At 38.8% G+C, this 21,361-nt stretch overlaps 1 protein-coding gene across 5 annotated transcripts in view; it reads left to right on the forward strand.

Annotated features, from left to right (window-relative positions):
- SULF1 (sulfatase 1) overlaps positions 1-21,361 on the forward strand; it is a 222,340-nt gene that overhangs the window by 76,463 nt on the left and 124,516 nt on the right. For all 5 annotated transcript variants that reach the window (XR_011047795.1, XM_068396020.1, XM_068396021.1 and 2 more), the window contains 2 exons: positions 7,957-8,026; positions 10,771-10,868. The gene's annotated coding sequence lies outside the window, so the exon portion shown is untranslated. The remainder of the gene's footprint in view (positions 1-7,956; positions 8,027-10,770; positions 10,869-21,361) is intronic.

A 21,361-nucleotide genomic window follows, 5' to 3' on the forward strand; every position in this document is an offset into this window, starting at 1 on the left:
TGATGTGGAATAGTTTTAATGAAAGCCGAAAGAATGTGAACGTAATCTTTTTCATAGGAAGTTTTATCCTGTTCCGTGCTGTGCCCTGCTTAAACACATTGGCCTTTTTTAACCTTTTCCTTGATGAAGGTTAAGTGGGAAATATCTTGGCTGCAGCCTTTCCAGCTTATCCAGAAAGACTTTCCATAGTTCATGTTTGCTTTCCCTGCTATGGACATTCATCCTTCCTCAATCAAAATTGTTAAACTGGATTTTCAGAGAGAAATTAATAGCTTGTGGCAATGATAATGAAGTGTCAAGCCTTTCTCTCTCATGTCTGTAGCTCTATTTTGCTAGTGATGATGTTGCCAGTCCTCTTACTAGAGATTAACAAATCTCAGGAGCAAATCTCAGTTTGGTTAATGGGTTCCTTCCAAGCATCTTCTTTATTGGCATTAAGAACAAATGTAAAGAATTCCTACATTTGCAATTTGTGAATATTGATTGTATTGCTTCTGCAAATACCTAGAAATGTTGCCATATTTTCCATCTCTATCTGGGCATCTTTTGCAGCTACTGTAACATACACAGAGCGAGACAGAATGCTCTCAGCTAGTGAGGGGGCTGTTGCCTGTCCTTGGTCTGCTGGCTTCAAAATACATGGGCAGTCTCTCTGTAAAAGAGTTTCAGAGAGAGCAGGCTCTATGTCCTCAGGACACTGCTGCTTTTAATGGAAAGGCTGTTGTGTTCTTCAGTTGTCATGCTCTTGAGAGGAGAAGAGCTAGGTCTGAACCTCTCTCTTGCCTTCAGTCCCGGCATTATCCATTGCAGAATTTTGCAGTTTGGGATGTCTCCATTTGTTATTCCACAGCAAATTGTGGTCCGTGGAGCTTTGTAATGAGAGACATCACAATGTGCAGAGACAGTGTGAGAGCTGATTGTGTAGCCCAGGGAAAGAACCAGCCATTCTTTAACCTCAAATTTCATTTTGGTTTAGTTCTCAATTTAACTGAGCCACTTCTCCTCACAAAACACAATCACGTGATTAAGCACTATGTTCTTCCATAACTAATCTGAATAGAGATGTTCAAGTCAATTCTTTATCCCTCTGTCAAGAATAAGGGAAGTTACCCTTTCCTGTGAAGAGAAGACACTCTCAACCAGGCTCCTCACAAACATATTAAACATTTCACACACTCACAGAATGATCATAGGAAAATTCATGTTGGAAGGGACTCAGCAGGTCTCAGGTCCTGCTCAGACTAGGCTCAGCTATGAGATCAGATCCAGGGCTTTATCCAGATGGATCTTTAAAATCCCAGAAGATGGAGAGTGCACAATGTCTTGGGCAGCTTGTCATAGGGAAGAAGCCTGCTTTTATTTATACCCAGTTTGACTCATTTGTTTCAGTTTATGCCCATTATCTCTTGCACTCCTGCCATGCACTGCAGTCTCCTGACAGAGCCTGGCTCTATCTCCTTTATAACCTGATTACAGGTACTGGACAGTTGCTGTGAGGTCCCCCAAAGGCCAGCTCATCTCCAGGCTGAACAAGCCCAATTACCACAGATTCTCGCTGTGCTCCATCCCTCGACTATCTTCATAGCCCTCCACTGAACTTGTTGGAGTTTATCATTGCTGTTCTTATACTGTGGGTCCCAAAAATGGGCACAGTACTCCTTCTTGCTAGCTAGTTAGGTCTGCTCTTTGCTTGGCAGGGTGATAGATCTGAAATGCAGTCTTAGACTCCTCACTTGCAGCTGGGAGCCTCAACACGGATCTTGATTCTGTACTAATCCGTGATCTCTGATGCCTTGGAGAGATTTCAGAATCACTCTTCCCAGCTGTTGCCCCATTAATCTCCTGGAGATTAGAGCTCCCATTGCAAATAAAGCTGAATGTGCTCTGTAGCATCTCCTCAACTACTCCAATCCATAACTGCATCTTGATGTAAATTGAAGAAGCCATTTTTAAATGTTAGTTAATATGCCAGGCTATAAACAAGAAGCACTGGGGAGCTCTCCCATCAGGACAGACCTCCCAATCTGCTGTCTCTCTTAGACGGTCAGTTACTTTGGCAGAGATGGGGGTATAGAAAATGAAACAGCTGGAAGAATGAACTTCTTAATTTAACACAGTACGAATTTCCAAAATCATGCGTTAGGGCCTTGAGTTTTACTGGTGTCTTGATATTGTGCTATCCTGTATACCGTGATATTAAGGGAAGACTGCTGATACCAGTTTTCCAGCTTTTATGCTTCAGGGAAAGTTAACAATGTACAATACAAAAGCTGAATGAAAGAAAGTAGACTCAAGTTTTTTAAGATCTAAAATAGCTTTTATAACTAAGAGCTTTCACAGTCCTTCATGTTGCTGGAGAAACTCAAAAATAGGTGTTTAAAAAACTCCTCAGAAGAGGAGACTTAATGTAGCTGAAGCTTGGCTCTAATCTAATTTAGATTTTGTGAGTAGGACACGGAAAAAAATTGTATTAGTAAGAACTAGTTCCACCATCATGTTTTAATAAGGGAAGTGAGTGATTGTTCTACATGTGTGTCTGTGTGGGAGGCACAATAACAGAAGTAAATCCCTGTATCCCTAGCATTAGAATATTTAACTTAGTTTTCACTCTTTTGGACATATTTTACTTAAGGAATTGCCCATTTTTCAGTTCATGATAAGGACATCTATTAGTATAACAAATTACACGGATATGAGAGAAGCAGTGCAAAGTATAGCTCCCAGCCAATCCATGAGTTCTTTTGTCTCCATCTTTAATCAAGCTATGCCAATATGGTAATATAAGATTTCAACAGAAGAGGATTTTTTTCCTGAGAAACAAAATTTACTAGCATTCTGGATTTTATAATGTATTGAGGATGCAAAATGTCTCTGGTTAGACTGACAAGTCACCTTTTTCACTGATAAAAATATATTCCAACTGATTACTAAAGCAGTGCTGCTTAAGGATAATGGTGTAATAGGTAAAAATTCATCCCATAATTCCTTTAACCTCAGTAAATACATTGCAAATAATTAGCGTATATTGTGGTAACATAAAGCAGAAGTCCTAATTAGTCTAAACAAAACAAATACATAGGAGAGTTTTTAAGTGTGTTTCCAATTTCAGAAAAACTTCTCATAGATTTGCCTTATTTTTTTTTCACATCTTGAATCAGACATGAGCAAATGTGTTTGTATGTGTGTGTTTTCCCCAAAGCACTGAGAAGAATGCTGTGTGAGAATTATCTTTTCCATTCACAGTCATGCTGCTATTTGGTCACCTTTCAATCCACTGGAAGAAAAAAAGAAGGTAGGAGGAACTGAAAGCACAACAGAACTGCTTAAATGAGTTCAAACTTCAATGGTGCTGCAACCCTTAACAGAAGGCAGAGCTCAGTAGTGTCTATGGAATGGTTCCACATATCTAAAAAAAAACCACCACAAAAAAACCAAATTAACCGGATAACACAAAAGATTTCTTACTTATAATTATTTTCATTTCTTTTTCAAGTAAACTTGTGCGTTCTCAAAATCAGAGAGGCAAAGTTTCCAGCAAGTACTCTTCCTTGCCTCCTTCCTTGCCTTCATGTTTCACTTTCCTAAATTGCTCCTTAAATATTTAAATTAAGGTCATCTTGCTTTTTGATTCATTGATTGTAGTGACATTGTTCTTTATGTTCAGAAGGCGATAAGGAGTAGTCAGGTTTCAAGTCACAATGACTTTGTTATTTTAAGTGCTGAAATACAGGAAAAGTCTGCTTTATTAAACCCCTGAGTTATTTTTCTCTCCAAAGCAACCTTGTCTATAGTTTGTGTTTCTTGCTAAACAAAAGGCTGTATTTGGCTACTGAAAAAACAAATCTGCCAGAACAGTAAGGCAAAGGGAGGTACTGATATTTTGTCAACTAAGAAAGCACACATGTAATTGGGGGCTCATTAACCCTCATCAAGTCACATCTAAGAAATTTCCTGCTCCACCTCCCCCTTCATGTATTTTGAGTATCAGTTAACATTTTAAGTCTATTTTGGGGCTGCTAGAGTCTCCCAAATACCTAAACTGAGATAGATATCCTTTTAAATGCAAGTTGTTTTCTTCTCCCACAATTGCATAGCAGAAACATAGGAATACCTTACACCCTGAGGAGTTATAACAGTTTGTATAAAAGTAATTTTTGAGGAATAAGTGCCTGTCAGGTTCAATCTATTTCAAGAAGATTCTGCCACCATTTTGCTGTTTCTAAGGTCACTCCTATTTGCTTCCACTTTCCTTGGTGATTAATTTCACTGGAATAATGATAATGGAAATATCTACCAAGCCTATACATCTGTTCAGTATTGGTACACTTACTAAACCAGACCTTATGGTTAAATCAAAGTTTTTTTAAACAAGAGATGTTTCCATTGTTATGGCAATGCTGCTGCATGAGTGGTGAAGTCAGTAATGTTCATAAGTTGTGTTTGGTGCCTTTTTACTACTCTGTCTTCTGAATGAGCAAGGCTAGATGGCAGGATAACAGTGCCAGGCAGTGGGAGAGCTCTGTGTATGCTGGAGCTCCTTTATGTGTCAATAATGGAGCTGCAGTTCTGAGAAATATTAGGTTATATCCTTATTCAGAAACACTTTTTACAGTGCCTACTGAAGGCAATGAGAAATACAAGGCCAGAGGAGAATCAAACACTTACATAAATTGTGGCTGCTCTGCAGCCATTCCTATAGATGCTCCAGCAAAAAAAGTATTGGGTAACTGGAACTGGATTCTCTTGTCCGTTTATTGGCATTTGTGAAGTCATCCACCACAATGTTTTCTAGGTCGTTCTGTTTTCAGTGAGTTACAACTTCAATCATCTTGCACTTGTAACTTGTGTATAGAATATTTAAACCCTGGAAATGCAAAAGCACTTTATGCACACAGAAATCACTGTGTTCTCCACTGGAATAAAGTTCTTTCTGGGTGAAATGGGAAGCTGCTGCATAAGGACATTCTTTATACAGCGTTGGTCTGAGGAAGTAATGAACATGTCTCTGGCTGAGTCTGTAGAAAGATGTGGGTCTAGTATTTTCCTGTTTTCTGAAAGACCTCGCTTCTGGCATGAAACTGAGTACGTAAATTCAGGACTGACTCAGAGATGGAGTGAATCACACACAACACTCCCTGCGGTCTCTTGGGTCTTCCTTGGAGGCTTTGTGACTGTGTTTCTTTTGTGAGCTTAAATAAGATCATTGCAGCCCCAGGACATAGTAACAGTCATGTATTACCACTTCTGGAATGATTCGGAAAAATCTTTTATCACCAGTATGTCCCAGGTATGGAAAAAGTCCTGCACATAGTGAACCCTCCTATGCTTTGCTGATTATCTCTGTTATATAGGAAGGATTTCTCTCACTGTCACACATACACCTACACTCCCCAAAATTCCCAAACAACACACCATCCGGCAGTATCTAAACACCTGCTGTTCAAAGGCAGAACCGTAAATACTGATCTTGCACTACAGCATGCTATAAGCCTCTTTCATCTTGTGTCACTGTTAAGTCTCCATCTGCACCACAGGTTGGAAATGTGTTGTGGCAAGGTTCCTGACTAAGGCTGTATTCAGAATTTAGATAGTAAATTGTGCACACAGAAACCTGGAGAAGAAAAATAAAAGAAAGAATAAACTGTTCCTGCAATTTCTTTAAACACAGCAGCATTTAAAGAAAATAATGGGTCCTTTTCCCATAGAATAAAATTATGGCATAACATCCTCTTTAATGTTAAGTCATAATGAACTCGCTTGTACACCTACTGGAAAGTATTGTATTTTCATATGCTCATGAATGTGGAAAACAGGGATCTGGGAACTTTGACAATGGTAGCTACCATCTCCATGTGTCTTGCTGCTCTGTAATGGACTAGTTCAATGCTCACTGAAGTAAATGGAAAGATTCCTGTTGATTCTAGTGCTATTGGTTTCATTCTTCTGTATATCATCCGATGGCTTATTTCATCGTCACTCTGGTTCATCATCTGATATTTTTACCCTTTCGTATGTGTAGATAAAGAGGTTCCTAAAGCCAGTGTTTCACTCCAGTTGGTGCTGTTAGGTGATTCTTGATTTTGCCTTATCACATGTATTTGAAACTAACATCTTAAGTTCAGTGGTGAGCAAGAAGGAAGAGGTAAACAAATAATGGATCTCTCACAGTGAAAGAAGGAGATATTTTAAACAGGGGAAAGAAGAGCTTTTGTTGTACGTGTGAAGTCAGCTTATTGATTGTGAACAGGGATGATTTGAGGATTGTTTTTTAACATCTTCCCTCTGTTTGATTTGCTGATCTAACCATTGTTTTCTTCATTAGCTTATTTTCCTCTTGATACATTTTTTTCTTTATTTTCTTTGCTATTACAGTCTTGGCTATTAGAAAACACTTTCCTTACAGAAGTTCTTTGCCCAATTTGTTTCCCATAACAACAACAACAATAGGAAAAAAATACTCTTTTTTATAGCAAGTTAAAGGCCAAAATCCATCCTTTGGTACTTACGTGCAGTCACCCTTTCAGTGGGATTTTCACTCACGTAACTGAAGCTAAAAAGCTGGCCTGTGCATCACAGCCCACCCCTCCATGTAACTACAACATGTAACTGTTACAAAATGTAGTAAGACTTCATTTATGTTTCAAAATTGAGGGAACAATTCGATTAATCATCTTCTAGTGTTTGCATACCTATCCCTTCTTCACATCCTCTCATACTGTGACTGATAGCTAATCTTTCATTGCATCATGTGCTTGAGACTTGATCTAGTTAATACAGTACGTGGAAAAACCGTGTCAGTTGTGACTTCTTGGCCTTTCATTATGTCACAGATTTTACTGGGGGAAAAATTTGCTGTAACACTACTGTGCATTCAACCAGCTCCTGTGGGAAGGGGCCTGGTGCGCTCATCCATCCCTAGCACTGGTCACCTGGGAGTTATTGCACTCAGAAGGTCGTCAGGGCGTTGCTGGCTCCTATGATGTGGTCAAAGGATGGCTTATGCGGCCGTTGGGACAGATAGATAAGTGGTGTTGAGTTTGATTGGCTGTGAGAGTGTTTTTCTTAATTCCTAGCCTCTTGGCCCAAGCAATATACATGCCCAAGAGTGCTGAGGATATCCAGAGAGAAAGGCAAGTCTTCATTAATTGCCCATAACTTTATGTGACATGGTGAGCAAAAAGGTTCAGTGGTAGCTAGTGAGAATCACAAAGAAACCCTTCAGTCTGATTATCCTAGCTATTACCGCATTGCTAAAAAAATGGAATCTGATCAACAAAAAATAAATTATTAAAAGCTTGAAAGACCAGTCTCTCAAAGAAAGAGAGTAAAAAATGTGTATTAGGTAATACAATAATAACATTATTTTTCATGTCTCTAATTATTTCATACCTATGTATTTTTGTTATACATTAAGAGTGTTCCATCTAGATTCTGGGCTAAAATTTTCAAGGTGAAATCCCAGAAGACCTATTGGCTTTCACAGCCACTACCAACTTGAGAACCTAACAGCACATTGGTTTGTTTTTTGATTTATTAGGAATCAGGCTTAACTGAACTTACTGGCTGGAATCTAAATAAGGCTTGCTGGATTTCTGCTTTGCACCTGCAGAAGCAGCTTTAGAGAGCTACTGCCCTCTGCAGATACTGTACACTATCAGTATCACCTTCTCAAGAAAAGAAATAAAGGACAATTGTTGATAAATGAAGAAAATTGCAGTAGCAATGTACTGTGCTGTAACCCTTCCCTGCTGAAATTAGAGGCAATGGTCCCAGTGAGGCTTATGGCACAGCTCAAAAAACAATTACTCTATGCAATATCTTTCTTATTGTGCTGGGATATATTCCTAGAAATAATGTATAGATAAATGTAAGTGATTTGGTTTATTTTATTTAAAAATATTATTAAATTTATTGCCTAGAAATTGTTGTAACTTTCTATTGGTTTATTTATTACAGCAAAAAAAAAGACTGAACTGAGGAAGACTGGAAAAATAATGACTATATTTCTTTCTTGCATGAGAAAAAGGTAAGATTTAGAGGACGGTAATATTGCAAATGCTTATTTATATCATAATAATAATTATGAGGCATTTCATTTTGTTAAATTCCCAAATACTGACAGCTTTTTAGAATCATAGAATCATAGAATGGTTTGGGTTGGAAGGGACCTTAAAGATCATCTAGTTGCAACCCCCCTTCCACAGGCAAGGACACCTTCCTCTAGACCAAGTTGCTCAAAGCCTCATCCAACCTGGCCTTAAACACTGCCAGGGAGGGGGCAGCCACAACTTCTCTGGGCAACCTGTTCCAGTGTCTCACCACCTGCACAGTAAAGAATTTCTTCCTAATAGCTAATCTAAATCTACCCTCTTTCAGTTTAAAACCGTTCCCCCTCGTCCTGTCACTACTTGTCCTTGTAAAAAGCCCCTCTCCCACTTTCCTGTAGGCCCCCTTCAGATACTGGAAGGCTGCTATGAGGTCTCCCCGGAGCCTTCTCTTCTCCAGGCTGAAGACCCCCAACTCTCTCAGCCTCTCTTCATAGGAGAGGTGCTCCAGCCCTCTGATCATCTTTGTGGCCCTCCTCTGGACTAGCTCCAACAAAAGTTGGAGCAAGTTTTGTTTAAACTTACACAGACTTCACACTCTTGGCTGCCTAAAAACTCGTGATTTAAAATTCACAATACTTTCTGATTAACTGAGACAAAGAGTCCACTGTCAGACACTGCATATGCCACTGTATTGACCTGTTCTGCATTAGAGAAGCAAAGGTTACATTTCATTTTGTAGCAGCATATTAGGGATGTATGTATTTCAGGTTCCTTGGTTTACACTATCTCCATTTTGGGTTTGCAGAAGGGAGGGTTCATTCTTTCTTTTTTTTTTTTCCTCCCACTCCATTCCCTGGAAGTTATAAATGCCCCAGTTTTTCCTGGGTTTTCTCTTTTTTTTTGGTCCCAGGTACCCAGCTGTGCATGAAATAGTGCTCCCCATATGTGTTTATTGTTCCTGTTGCTGGTGTCTGTGCAAGTCACCAGAGTTTTCCTAATAAAGTTGGGGTTGACCTTTCAGAAGTTCTCAAATGAAGAATCTAACAGCATTCATTATCCTCAAAACAGATAGACTTCCTTGCCACTGCCCTTATAAAACAGCTGTAAGAAACAGTAAAGCATGCTTGTTCCAAAACCAAAGTCAAACCCCAGAGCTGTTGAGAGTGCGTAAGCATTAGGCAGCCAGGCTGTGGCTGGCCCTTCCAGAAGGGTGATGTGCCAGATGGAGAGAGATCCTGAAGAGGGGGAGCAGACAGACTGACAGAGCAAGAAACTTCACAACAGAGGAAACTAAAGCCTACAGAGAGGCCTTTTTGACCGATGGGCTGGCTTAGGCAGGAAAACCCTGTCTGGTGGTTTTAGTGTACCCATGTCCAAGGTGAGGGTTTCATGATGTACGTGCTGACTGCTGGGGTGGTGACCCTCAGTTCTGCTCCTTTCTTGTGACAGCACTGGCAGTGGTGTGACAACACGGGGAGCCAGATGACAGAGCTGACCCATCTGAAAACTAACCTGTTTGCTGGTATGGTTTTGGCTGACAGGATTAATACTTGGTCAGATTAGTTCTTTCACCTGGCTTCCCTCAACCCCAGGAGCGTGCGTGCTGGCACATGCTGGAGAGACGTGCCACCAGGATGGGAGGGGAAGGTGATGTCTCTTCTGTCAGAAGCTTGTGACTAGTTGAGGCTAAGGGAAAGTGAAACTACAGCTCATTTTAACAAAATATTTCCTGTGTTCATGAAAATAAACAAAACAGAGCTTTTTTCTATCAATCAGTGAAACTTTCTCCTGACTGGAGTCACCTATGAGATCTTGCATGTTAATAGTAGCTCAGGTCAGAAGAGGAGAAAGTAGATATGAACTGATTGGTTCTCGTCAAAGGAAGAAGATGAGTGAGGAATTTAGATTAATATAGTAGATAGTGGTAGCTACATTTCAGTTGCCTAAAGACAAAATGGACTCGTTTGTTCTAATTTATACATGATCTTAATATTACCTCATTTTAGAAAAGAACAAATAAATGAATGAACAATTATGAAAGCCAAGACAAGTATCTCCAAAACTGAAAATACTATTAAAATATTACAAATATCCCCAGAAAATATCCTGACAAGTTACAGAACTTAGTGATGGACATTTAGCTTTTTGAACCATCCATTAGAATCTGAGGCTGGAGATGTAAAAATTTTGTTAGCCAAACAGTAAGACTACGCTTAACTTGAAGGTACACATTTCTGTTAAATTTGATAAAGCTTTCCCACAGGGAATACAAAAGGAAAGCACTTTCATTTGATTTTGACAGCTAAATAAGGTATAGCTTATAATCTCTTTACAGTTCTTTCACAATAGTAGAAATTATTCTTTTTTTTTTTTCTTGTGTAGAAAAATATATGCCATAAATTTTCTCTGCTGTATTAAGGCACTGAAAAAGCAGGTACACATTGATAAGTACTTAAAAACAAGGAAGTCAGGATCTTTAAAAATTAATGTATGCTTTCTAATGTTTCAATTATTTTAACTACAGCAGCTTACTGACTTGTAAGCAAGGTAATTAGACATGGATAAACTTGGATCTGCAGGCTGATTCAGCAAAGTAAATAGAAATGAATAAGTTTAGTTTTGCAGACAAATTCTAAATCCAGTATGGACAGAGCTTGTGTTACAACTGAAATGTGTGATTGCTAGCAGCTATAAGTATTAATGTGTTTTCCCGTTTTTGCAGGTTTTGCCTATAATAAATTCACTGAGCAAGACACACAGACTTCTGTCCAATGCTATGAAAATTAACGAAGGCACATTAACTGCAGGAAATCTTCAAAGGTACAAAAATAAAATGCTTATTCAGTAATTAATTAAAACAAACAAGCCATCAGCATGTGCTACATAGCCTAAGTATTATGTCAGGTCAATAATTAAACTGTAGTAAATCTTCTGGAGGTTCTATCCTGCCAGACTGTAAAGGCTCAAGACTAACCCAAGGACCCTTAACATTTTAGTGAGCCCGTAAATGATTACACAGATAGCTTCTCAATCCAAAGTTTGCTATGATTAACTTTCTATTTTTTAAGACATCCAGAAATTGTATATTTTGTGGCTGTTGAATAATATCCTGTGAACAAAATGTATGCCTTTCTTGAGCCTAGGAAAGGAATATTTTATAGGCTTGAGTTATGTCAAGATAGAAGTGCACTTTTCCTGCAGCGAAAGATATACATTAAGCAAAAAGTAATGGTTTGGAATTTTCCCTTGTTTATGTGAACATGACAATTATGAAAACTTGAAGCTAATTTCACTGTATGCAGCTGGTGGTGGTAAAGAAAAGCACTATGCAAGCTGTTTTATGTGACTCTGCCAAAGCAATTCCAAAAGATCTGCACTAGTCATGTGCTTTCAAGGCCTGGCTGACTTCTAGGTGGAATTAGGAGGTTGCAGCAAGTTGTGTGGTGACCTTGTGATGTGGGAATTACGGCAGTAGGCTGAGTATAAAATCATATGTCTCAACTTAACAAATAAAAATATAAAGCCACATGACAAGGCACAGAGCATGAACCTTGAAATGCTCTGAGATTCATTTTTTTCCCTCACCTATATTATATTCTGTCACCTCATTTACATAAAATATTTCTGGTTAAACAATTTGCAAATGCATGTGATTTAATAGCAGGTATATATGTGGCAGAGGTACGTTTGGATTTAAAATTAAGACATTACTAGCAATGAAAAGCAGCTGGTATATGTCAAGTTTATTTCATGTGTGAGTCTTTGTATGGAATTTTGTTTGGGACCAGTTGCTCTTTGACATGTTAGCTCACAGTTTCTTTTAATTACAGAATATTTAAATTACCAGATATTCAGATAATGTTTTGTAACAATTAGAATGAATATACTACTATTCAATCTGCTTTATTTTCCCTCCAGATGTGTGGCTGTGTATTGGTCCCATATAAAGCACATATTGTTTGCTTGCATACAGCATATCGGGATATCCAGGCTGTCCGATACCATCGATCTAGTCATTATCTTCAGTTCCAGCTTAATGTTCTCTCCCAACTTTTATCTAAATTTTTCCTAGGTTTATCTATAGGTTTATCTATATTTTTCCTAGGTTGCTCTTAAAGAGATTAACTAGAATAGGGCCAAGAAAATGCATGCCTTAGATTTCCACAGAAACGGAAGTTATGAAATAACATGTTTTAGATGAGTGATCTTGCTTTTGTTGAAGAGAATGAATTGGATTATTATTTGCAGTGCCTTCCAGTTCTACTCAATGAAATGACAAGTGATCATTTTGGTAATGTTCCCAGTCTACCAAAGGCAGGAAGTACAAATAATCTTATGATGGACTTTATATTGGAACATTTCCAAGCAATTTTTGCAGATCCAAAGGTTAATTTTGTTCTTTTTTTAGAAAAAGCTTGGACACTGTTTATCTAACCTGAAACTTTAGAGGTTCACTCTTCATTGACTACATCATGTGCTGTTGTGGAGACATTTCTCAAGAAAAATTTCTAAACATACTTTTTCTCTATAGATTTAGGGTTGTGGTATCTCATACAATGAAACTGTAACTGTGAAGTATGCATGAATGTAATTCACATTTGTCAGTATTAGGAATGCCTTCAGAATATTTATTATGAAATAAAGTGTTATCACTTGCACCATAGATAAAATAGTTGGAAAGTTCCAAGAAAAATGAGAAGGCGGCTTTTTGACCTGAAGCTTAAAAATCATGTCTCTTATGTATATAATCTATTAATGACACTCTCAGTGCAAAGACTTTCTTGGCACATTATCCACTGACATTCCAAAAGCCAACTTCAGTTAATTAAGTTGAATACAACTTAACCCTTGGGGTCAAGTTTTTTAGAAATGTAGTTTCATTACTGCACACACACGTATCACAGTCCCAGTTCCAAACAGGGTTTTGGATCCCAGTTTATTTTTGGGAAGTGTAAGAGCTTGAAAAACCCATTTCACTTTATCTGAAATGAGCATGATCTTGAAACAAGAACCGGAGAGGCTTGCGTTATGGCATTTCACTCCAGGTTACAGGGCTTAGAAGAGTGAATCTGCATGAGGGATCTATAGGTCAAGAGTACTGGGCTGACCGGTGGTGTCTCCAAGCAAGAAACCTGGGTAGATGGTCAGATGAGTCTCACAGAATAACTCAGAAAAATCCCAATGGGCAGTAGATTGTTATGAGAGGCTGGGAAACTGAGGAACAAAGGCATACAGCAAGTGCAAGTAACATTTTTTTACAGTTCACTACATCACCCTTCATTTTACTCTATACACACTGAGGGCGCAGTCACTGGTCTAGCAGCAGAAGGTACTGCTGACCGTCCTGCTAGAAGGTGTACAGCAGAACTAGGATCTTTTTGTAGGGTTCCTCTTTCTGTGCTGTGATATTTCGTTGTTATTAGTTATCCACAGAGGATGCAGCCAAGTCATGCTGAATCTGTAATCAGGCAGCCTTTCTCTAGCCAGAATCTTGTCAGGCATTTTCATCTCCTTGTCTAGAAGCTTGTTTCTCTCCTGCTAAAAGGTCACAAGGAAATACCTACCAAAACCAGGGAAGTCCCATGGGAAAAATCCTCTAACACAGAGGTGCATCTCCGTGTTGCATACACATACATGTTCAGACCTGCACAAAGATTATCTGCTAAGAAGCAGGTGCTAAACTATTTGCTTCTGCATCCCTCCCAAGTGATCTCTGTCATCAGTGACCTTAGTTCTATCTCATTAGTGTATTCCACTTTTGGAAACAAAACCGATTCATTCTCAACTCTTTTTTCCTCTCATGCTGTCAAGTTTCTCGTTTTGGAAAAGAGGATTACGTAGAAGGAGATCATTAGCTGAAAGATAAGGGGCTTTTGCCCTAAATGCATTAGAGTAAATGGCTTTTAACTACAATAGATGCAGCTGATGAGATGTTCCAAGGAGACATGACTTTGCCCCTTCATTTCCTCTCTGGTTTGTGACTTTCTTGCCCACAGCACATTTCTTATCTGACCTGGTAAATGAGTGCCCTTTCCATTTGGTTTTCTTTTCCGTCAGCCTCTCACACATAAACCTTGTCTGTGTTTTTCTATATACAGCATTGATTAAGATCCAGAGGGAGTTTTTTACAGCCTGTCAATACAGTAGAATGTCTGTGATCTTGGAGTTTTCCCTTCAGAAGCCGTGAAAGTGAAGATTCTGGGATTCACTTTTAGTATATCCATAACCTACCACATGTCACTTATGAAGCAACAGGCACTTGTTTGTCTTTGTGGCTGCTCATCCCTATTAAATTAGTTCACACCAGTAGAGCTCCAGAGAGGAAGTATGAGGTTTTTCTCCTTCGTTTCCTCCTGCTACTTAGTGGAAGGGGTTCTCAGCTGCTGATTAGGTTGCTTCATTGGTTTTCTTATCAGCGTGTTTCTCCGCACTACATGCCTTAACAAGGAACAGGCGGTCAGCAGTTTGGTGGGCACTATGCTGAGAGTACGCTCAGGAGAAGAGAGACGGGCAAGAGAAAAATAGATCCAAAAAACTTCCTTCCCAGCCTGCACAAAACTGAAGGCAGGAACTTTTGTGTAAGAATACTCTTAAGATTTCAAGATCAAGCTTTCAAAATGCCAGGCTCTGGAAGTATTTATGAAACTTTTCCCACATTTAGGTAGTGTTTTTTTTTCCCGTAAGAGCCAGGTCACTTCCTATCCAGTTATATTACTATGCCTTAGTGGAGAATTGGTGCTATGCAAGGGCATCAAAATAAGACACACCTAGTCTGATAAAAATACTTCTAATATTTCATGTAAGGAATACTTTTAAAGTGGATTTTGTAAAAGAATTGTATGTGCCATTATTTCCTCTACCCCTTCCAAATATTTCCATTCAGATAGAAGTTTAAGAAGAATGGAGATTTTTTTCAGCCACACACTTCTACTGCCAGTAACTTGATCCAGAAGTATTTCACTGTTTTTCTTGCAAAAATGCAAAGTGTCTTTATTAGGAAGTAGACCTATAGCATCATTAAAATTGTAATGATATAGTCAGGGAATGGAAAAAAAGAATACTAGAAAGAAAACTCTTTTCTGTCTTTATGTATTATGACAAAAGAAAGCAGCTAAAGCAAAACCATACAAACAAACAGAACTGCTTGATGTGACATCAGTGGTGAGATACAGTAATATTAAAACTGTAAATGCTTTTTGAGTGAAGTATATGGATAAGATTAACATTTCTTCACAGAGGACTTTTTTGGTCATCTAGAAAAAAATGACATATCTGCAACTGCTTAAATCTGCTTGCAGTGAAAAAAGCACTTGGACATGTGTTTATATATGTGCATGTGCTATTGACATAGCAATGAAACAGCTTACTGACTCAGGGCCAAGAAACACTAATGGGAAAACTTTCCAGCATTTGTTGTTGCCTTGCAGATTTACAGATCTAAGACATTTCTTTGCTCATTGTTACCTCAAGTTGTAATAATTTTCCCTACCACCTCCTCAATCTATTCCCAGAAGGAAGAAGAAAATGGCCTATTATCTGTGTCACATGAAGGCCTGGTAGGTTTTGGTCTGGACAAGCAATCAGATTATGTAGTAGTTAAGTGCAGGCTCTCACCTAAAGAAATGTTGAGAGTGAGGATGTTACTTCTGGGGAAGAATTCAGCCATGTTTTACACTTTATTCCTCGTGTGAAAGAAAAATGCATGGGCTTCCAGCCAGTTTTGCAGTTCTTAATATATAGGAGTGTGTACAGACGAGTGATGAGGTGTACATGAGAGATACTCTAAGTAAGTCATCACCCTCTTCTCAGCTCCTTTGGTGCTACACTGCAGTGAGAAAGCTGGTGCACTGGTTGGTTGATTAACCTGGTATTTAGAGGAATTTAGCCTCACCTCCTTGCTCCAGTGGAGACTTCCTGTACGACAGCACTACAGTCAGTGCCACAGGAAAAACATTGCTTCACCATCTCACAGGAGAGCTGGGGAAACAGATACATTTAAGATTACGAAGTGCTTGGATAGTGCAGTAATGGGATGCTCATAAATGCCGTAGAGAAATCCCAGTCTTCACGGCTCAGCAGCTGTGTATCGCACAGTGGGCATGTTTATCTCCAGGAACTGATGCTGGAAGCTGCAGGCCACGCTGGTTCCCACTGAAGGTGTTCTCAGACCCCTCGGTGATCAGGTCCAGAGCTTCTATGGGATTTTGAAATCCTGTGAGATGTAAATTAAGATGTCTAAGGCAATAAAATATAACTACTGATTAACAAAGCAGGTCTTTATAGCCATTAATTCTATATTTATAAATAGCTGGAGACATGACTGACTGACAATGTTCAACCATGCAACTAATTGAAAGCAAATAAAGATATGATGACATAGTAATTGTAACTGAAATGAAAACATTCTTCACCAGCATTTTTAGATTATTACACACACATTAACTATTTCTGTTAGGTAGGGGACCTTCCCCACAACATTCCATAGTTTAAATAGCACCAAATTAAACCATCATGTACACTGTGTGTTCCTGAATATTTAAAGCTATGCATAACTATTGAAATCATCCAGAATACCATAAGACAACAAAATAATACATTTTTTAATGGAAACTTGCACTTTGAATTTAGTTTGTGATTTAGATAAGTTTGTAAATATTCCAGCTAGTGGCCAAGATGCCATGGAAGTGGTGAACTCTGTTTGGAGGGTCTCATGCTCAGGTTACGCTTAATATTCCAGAAGAATTATATTCTATGATGCTCAGAACAAACATAGTGGATGGCCTTTACACCTCAAGGAACTCATCTGGATGATGATGAATTTTTATCCTTATGAAAGAAGATAAGTACTTTGAGAATATTTTGGGGTGGTGGTGGCATTTTTTATCTTTCTCCCATGATTTTCCTTCTGGTCGCTACCAAGTGCTGTGGAACCATCTTCTGAATGCATGATCTGATTCTTGGCTGCACCGAAATTTTCTACTGGGTCTCTGCTGAGAGACTTTTCTCCCAGTCTGAATATTGTATCACATACACAGCACGGGCTGGGATAAAAACAAAGAGCGGTGTGCAGAGATGAAGGTGAAGCATGATGCTGAAATACAACAGAAACAAAGACCTAACTATTAACTCAAAGAATGTTAATTGGCATAGACAGCACAGGGATGCTTATAGGTGTTTGCTGGAAAAAAAGGGTGATAGAGAGCTGAGTGGATCTGTCTCATTCCAGGAACATTTCAAAGGTAGAGCTGTTCTATTTGGGCTTTCAGACTTCTGAAAAATCTGCGGTGATTTTTATTAATGTGCAACTCTGTCATAAGACCAGTATCACGAGATCCCCATGTCTTCTGTTATTCATGATGGTTACAGTGAATGTATTAAAGTTATACAGCTTCTGCTGTCTAGCAAGCAGTTTTGAAAACATAACTTCTATCTTTTAAATCACTAGTACTAAAAGTATGTCGGCTACATTAGACATATTCCTTTAGCAAAGGTTTGCTGGCTACAAACTTTGGACGCCCTATGTAGAGTTACTCATTAGATTATCAACATTATAAAATCTGGACAAGCCATTTACCTCTGGAGGACTTGCCCCACTGTATCTGACAGGAATGTAACTATTGAGTTAATACACGAGGTAACATAAAAACCTGTTTACTTTTTTAATATTATTGACCAGAAAGAGGTAACAGGGGAAAAAAAACCTTAAATTTTTCTTCTTTTTTTGCTGTTGGATTAGTTCTGAAGTTTGTTATTCACTAAGCAAATATTGCTCAATAAGAAGGTGTCATTTTGCAAGCTGAATTTTCAGTGCAGGACAGCAGTTTATGTGCATTCTTGATCAGTACATTGAATAGCAACAAAATACTTCCATAGATCATAGTTTTAAAATACAAACTTGAAATGTGTGTGCCTTCTATCTAAGTAATAACAGAAGATATTTCTGGCTCTTATGTTTCACTGATGGTTTTTTTGCAGACTTATGTCTTTTCTCTAAGTATCAATAAAGAAATACATTTTCAAGTAGCACTGTTACTTCACTATATGAAGAAAATAAGAGGGATCATTTCACTCATCATTGAAATGCAGCCATTTCGGGGATGTGGAATTTTATTGGTGCTAGCAAACTAAACAAGAGTTTAGTGAGGAGCAGAATAATATGTGCTGTTAAAAATGCAGAGACAAGGTAAGCAGGATAGAATGCAGCTGCTTAATTAAAATATTTTGTATATGTCTTAAGAGATGTTTATTTTAAATAATGGGTATTTTCTTTAGCTGTGTGAACTAAAATGCTCTTTCTATAAAGGAAGATGTTTGACCTGCTTCAAGCTATAAAAGAAGATTTGTGATTCTTCTAAGTCCACATGCCCTAGATTAATGGTAGTGTCAAACTGATTCTACGTTAAGCTCATTTAATGTACCTCTGGGCTATAAGATGTTACTTTGCCAACAGCAAAGGTCACATGTTTTCAGGTATTGACAGTGCAAGTAATGACAAGTTGTTTCTGTGTTTGAGTGGATCAGAGTCTTTTTAGCATTCATTCAATGCATTTGGCAAACTGTAGCCTCTGCCCAAGAGAGCTCTGTGCCTTTGAGCATACAGCAGAGGGAATTATTAAACCTCCAGCTCTGAAATCTATAGCTTCATTTAGTTCATACCTCCCGAAGGAACTTTTATGCCTTTAGCTAAATAGCAAACAATTTTGAAGCTGACTTTACCTAGATAGCAAATTTCTTCTAGATCATATAAAGAAATGGAAAAAATAATTTATATATTTATTTGTTTTTTTAAGCACATTTTTTGTTTGAATATATTTAGGCACGGTAGGTCAAACTAGCCTTACAACTACAGTTATAAAAAACAGTAGTCTCTGTGAAACTTTGCAAGCATTGGTCTTAAGGAAGGAAGACTGGTCAAACAGCTGAAACTCCAGAGCAGAGCTGAGGTTCCTGCCTGCTTCCTGGGTTGTTGAGTGACATAAGCAAGTCGTGAGACAATACCATGATTTACACAATGTTGTGAGTCATCTTGAATAGGTAATCAGAAAATGCATTAAGTGGCTTGTATGGGAGCCTGACATTTTCCAAAAATTCACAGACTATACATGGTTTCTCCTGTATATTTTAGTGGAAAAAAAAGCTCGGAAAAATGGTTTTGTTCTTTAAGGCAAAAGGCAACAAAGGCAGTTAATGTTGTGATGCTCTGGCTAAGTATTATCAGACACCTACAATCTGTGTGATAGATTTTTGTTTCCTAGACTGAGATCCGAGCAAGGGGAAATGGCAAAAGCTTATAGGGGATGGCAAAGGCATGGGTACCTGTCTTGCACAAACATAGAAACCTAGGTCAGGGATACAGTCAAGCTTCTCTGGGAAGCAGATACCTGGAGCCTGAAATCATGTCCTCAGTCTCAGTATTTGCTCCTAGACTGTTTATACATTATTCCAAAATTGTCATTTGATAAAGAGCAGAAAGGTCTCATGAATGCCAGCACTCTGTCCCCACATCAAGTGATCTAACCTGCAGAATCAAGCCCTCCTCCTTCTCCTCCCCGGCATATGGTTCTTGCCTGGAGCAGCTTTCCCAGAAGTAGACTGAACCTTTTGTCACCGTTGCCTGGTGACTGAGGAACTCTCCTGGGACAGGAGGTGGTGCTCCAGACGTCATCAGGAGGAAGAGGGCTTGAATCTCAGACTTCCCGTTTCCTGGTGGATCCCTAACATCCCATGAATTTTCCATGGCCAATGTGTGCCTCACAAATTGGGTTCCTTTGGAGACTTACACCTGTTTTGCAACTCCCAAACAGCTTTAGTGAAAAAGCAGGATCTTAGGCAATTAGTGCAGCAAAGACAGGGTGACAACTGAGCAGACCCAGAAGCCTAGCATTAGGTCTCCAAGGAACTTCAGGTATCTTAAGCTGTGCAGCACGATAGGTATGGATTATTGTAATTGCTCTTCTGAAGTTAAGCTCCTAATTTCTCTGAAAGGGCACTGATGTGATTTGTTGCATGCTTGCTGAAAAGCACATCGGTTCATGCTATAGTGACCCAAGTATTGTTAGAGATTGTTCATTTGTTCACATATGTGTCACAGTTCCCAGAAGTGTCCGTGCAGGGGTTTAACTGAACCAGATTAGCTTAATCAGCACAGACTTGGACATGCCTTTCTCACATCTGTGTCATTTGTTGCAGTGCCTCCTTTCTCCCTTTCCTCTCGTCATGTTTTTCCTTATCAAAGTTTCCCTAACTTTAAACACTTTCCCGGACCTTTTCCTTTTTATTCTCTTCCCAGTTGCCTTTTTATCTTTGTAGAAAGCTGTGGAAGATGTAAAAATGGCAGATGGAAGATGAGACTAAATATGATCTGAAAATGCAATATAGTTTGCTCCCAAGCTCTTCATGGCAAAATTTGGAATCTGGACAGCTTCCTTAGCTTGCTTAGCACAGCTGAGCAGAGGAAGGAGAACAGGGCACTGCCGAATACGATGGTATATTAGGCTTCAGGAGAAAGTAAAAAAGTATTAGACGGCAAAATTGTGCCAGGCTTTGCCTCAGAGCAGCGCTGGGTACTTAGGCACATCTTCCCTAAAGCATAAGGAACAGCAGTAAGTGAGTATTTTTAGTGTTGCAAGTGAAGTTTTATGTCAGTGTCACTCTTCCAAAGGCAACAGTATTATATTGGCTTATATTGTTAAAATTCAGGATTACAGTTGATGCTTCTGAACACAAGTCTATTTTTTTCCTCCCAACTGCAGATTATAGGAGAGTAATGCTTTCTCTACCCTTATGAGGAAATAAGTGTACAGAGTTTTAAATGAATGTATAAGAAAGGAAAATAATGCATATATTATTTCCTGTGTATGTGTGCCTGTAGGTAGATATAGATGAAGAGATAGATATAATCTCTAGCCTTGTGTTGTTGTGGCGATCGTTGACTCCAGACACAAGCTGGGAAATCATGAAAACTTAAGAAACCCTCCCCAGTGTGACTCTTTCATCCTCTTCTTCTTTCTCTGTATCATTTGTAGTTGTACAATAGTTGTACCTTTAAGTACAACTTGAAGGAGCATCTCCAGGGAGATTAGTCCATGTATGTACACTAGGTTGATTATATTCTAAAACTCTTTCAAATTTGTGCTTTTCAATATATTTTCAGTAAAAGGAGTTAGGCAATAGCTCAGAAATGACACCAATTACCTGATCTACTGACTGGGATTCAGAGACCTAGATGTAGGCGTTGGTATGTGAATATCTGGTCTCCCATTATAGGCAATAGCATTTGAGTCGATACAGCCAGTGGGGCTTGGAGAGCTGCA

The sequence above is a fragment of the Nyctibius grandis genome, chromosome 3 (assembly GCF_013368605.1).
Source record: "Nyctibius grandis isolate bNycGra1 chromosome 3, bNycGra1.pri, whole genome shotgun sequence".
In the NCBI taxonomy this organism is placed as follows: domain Eukaryota; kingdom Metazoa; phylum Chordata; class Aves; order Nyctibiiformes; family Nyctibiidae; genus Nyctibius; species Nyctibius grandis.